This window comes from Bos mutus, chromosome 2, assembly GCF_027580195.1.
Source record: "Bos mutus isolate GX-2022 chromosome 2, NWIPB_WYAK_1.1, whole genome shotgun sequence".
Taxonomy (NCBI): Eukaryota; Metazoa; Chordata; class Mammalia; order Artiodactyla; family Bovidae; genus Bos; species Bos mutus.
The window spans coordinates 133,200,109-133,203,506 of NC_091618.1; positions in this window are offsets into that span (position 1 = coordinate 133,200,109).

The window sequence follows — 3,398 nt, forward strand, 5'->3', positions numbered from 1 at the left end:
GTGCATTGTTCATGTCAGTTTGTTTTTTCTTTAGTTCATCTAAGTCTTTGGAAAACATTTCTTGAATCTCCATTCTGACTCTGAGATCCTGGATCATCCTCACTATCATTATTCTGAATTCTTTTTCTGTAAAGTTGCATATCTCACTTCATTTAGTTTTTCTGGGTTTTATCTTGTCCCTTCATCTGGGACATAACTATCTGATTTTTTATCCTGATAACTTTCTGCAATATTGTTTTTGTTCTAGCCACTGTGAGATTGTGTTTCTTCTTGCTTCTTCTGTCTGCCCTCTGGTGGGTGAGACTTAAAGGCTTGTGTAATCTTTCTGATGGGAGGGGCTGGGTGGGAAAAACTGGATCTTGTTCTGGTGGGCAGGACCTTGCTCAGTAAAATTTTAATCCAATTTTCTGCTGATTGGTGGGGTCGTACTACCTCCCAGTTAGTTGTTTGACTTGTTGCAACCCAGCTCTGGGTTCTATGGGCTCCATGGTAGGTTAATGGTGACCTCCAACAGGACTTATGCCAAGGGGAACTTCCAGGACTGCTGCTGCCAGTGCCCCAATCCCTGTGGTGAACCCCTGCTGACCCATGCCTCCACAGGAGAGCCTCTAACACTAGCAAATAAGTATGGTTCAGGCTCCTGTAGGGTCACTGCTCCCTTCTCCTGGGTCTTGGTGCATGAAAGATTTTGTTTATGACCTCCAAGAGTGGAGTCTCTGTTTCTCTCAGTCCTATGGAATTCCCATAATCAAATGCCGCTGGCCTTCAAGGTCAGATTCCCAGTCCCTTTGGCAAATCCCAGGCTAGGAAGCCTGACACAGGGTTCAGAACCTTCACAACAGTCAGAAAACTTCTTTGGTATTGTTGTCCTCCAGTTTGTGGGTCGCCCACTTGGCAGCCATGGGATTTGATTTTATTGTGATTGTGCTCCTCCTACCATCTCATTGCAGCTTCTTCTTTCTCTTTGGATACGAAATATTTTTTCTGGTGGGTTCTAGCATCCTCCTGTTGATGGCTGTTCCATAGCTAGTTGTGATTTTGGTGCTTTTGCATGAGGAAATGAGCACACATCCTTCTACTCTGCCATCTTGAACTAGAATCTTCCTGTTTTTTCTTTATAGTGATTATCATAACATAACCTGGATTTGTGTTATTTAAACATTTCTAGTTGGTCTTTTATCAAGATGAAAGGTCTATCCTAGGATAGATTATTGTACCCCAAAAGTAACTCTAGAATACAGTGTCTGTGATGGAAGAATAAATAGAGAGCAGTACCACATCAGACTAGGAAAGATCAGAAAACACATTTATAGGGACTTCCTTGGTGGTCCAGTGCATAAGACTCAATCTTCCAATGCAGGGGACCCAGATTCAATCTTTGGTCAGGAAATTACACCCCATATGCTGTTACTAAGAGTTCACATGTCACAACTAAGACCTCACACAGCTAAATAAATAATTAAATATTAAAAAAGCACACATTTATAGGAATGGCTCAGAGACATACTCAGTGGGATCAGATGATTTATCCAGGTGGACACAAACAGAAGGGCATTCCAATCAGACAGAACAATGTGCTCAAAATGAAGGTTATGAGAGTTTGAGGGGAATTTGAGGAACAGGGAGTGGATAGGTATGGCTGTAGTAATAGATGATGTTTTTAAAAAAATCTAGACTATAAATGTCTTTAAATACTCAGGCATCTGGACTTCATCCTATAAATGTAATTTTGCATGTGCCTGGAAATAACATTCAAAATTAAACTCTAATCCCCTCCCATAGAAAGAAAGAAATGAAAGAAAGAAAAAATCACTAATCAAAGAACAAAGTTGGGGGGTGGTAGACACTACCTGACTTCAAAACTTACTGTAAAACAATAGTCACTAAGACAGGGTAATTCATTGAAACACTTAGTGAAAGGATAGATCAAAAGGACAGTGGGACAGAGACTAGAGACAGAAATAGAGCCACATAAACATAGTCAACTGATCTTTGAGAAAGAACCAAAGACAATACAATGGAGAAAATAAAATTCTTTTAACAAATGGTGCTGTAGAAACTGGATATTCAAGTGCAAAAAAAAAAAAAAAAATTCAAGTAGAGTTTGACTTTTCACCTTTCACAAAAATTTACTCAAGATAGATCACAGACCTAAATGTAAGTAGAACTATAAAATTCCTAGAAGATAATATAAGAGGGAATCTAAGTGAGCTTAGGTTTGGTGATGATTTTTTAGATACAATAAAAAATAGAGTCCATGAAAGAAAAAAAAATTGATAAACTGGACTTCAATAAGAATAAAAACTTATGATCTGTGAAACCGTGGTTAAGAGAATGGAAAAACAAACAACAGACTGGGAAAAAATGTTTGAAAGACTCATATCTAATGAAAGACTCTCATCCAAAATATACAAAGAGCACTTAAAATGCAACAATAAGAAATCAGACAGCCATTTAAAAAAATGGGCCCAAGACCTTAACAGATGCCTCATCAAAGAACGTAAACAGATGGAAATCAGCATAAGAAAGCATCAGAAAAATGCAAATTAAACATAGATACTACTATAATGAGATACATCTACTAGAATGGCCTAAATTCAAAACACCATCAACATCAAATGCTGGTGAGCAATAAGAACTCTTATTTGATGTTGGTACATATACATAATGATGTAGCCACTTTGGAAGACAGCATTCCAGTTAGTTGAAAAGTTACATAGTTTTGCCATATGATTCAGTAATTGCACTCTTTGACATAGCTAAATGAGTTGAAAGCCTATATTCACACAATAACTTGCAAACAGATTTTTATAATAATTCTAAAACTTGATAGCAACAAAAATGTCCACCAATAAGTAAATGGATAAACAAACTGTGGTGCATCCAAACAGTGAAATGTTACTCAATAATATAAAGAAATGAGGTATCAAGCAACGAGAAGACATGGAGAACCTTAGATAATATTGGTAAGTGAAAGAAGTCAGACTTAAAAGGTTACATGCTCTAATACTAAAAGATTGTTGCTGAACCATGAAAGACACCAGGATTCTTGGCTTCTGGAGGAGAAGAATTCAATCCAGGGCCAGTGATGAGGCTTTATCACTCAGATCTTTTGTGTAATAGTTTTAGTAAAGTATAAAAAAGATGGAAAAAGCTTCTGACATAAACATCAGAAGGGGGCAGAAAGAGTGCCCCCCTGCTAGTCTTTAGCTGGATGTTATATAGCTACTAGCAGTCTGCTAATTAGAGAAAGGAAATGTCTCAAAACTCAGAGACTGGCACCAGGCCCCTCACCCACAACATGTAGTTTTGAGATAACATTGGCACCAGGTGAGTCATCCCAGGCCATAAAACAATTGACATGAATCTTGAAGAAAGGCAGGTTTCCAAGCAAATGC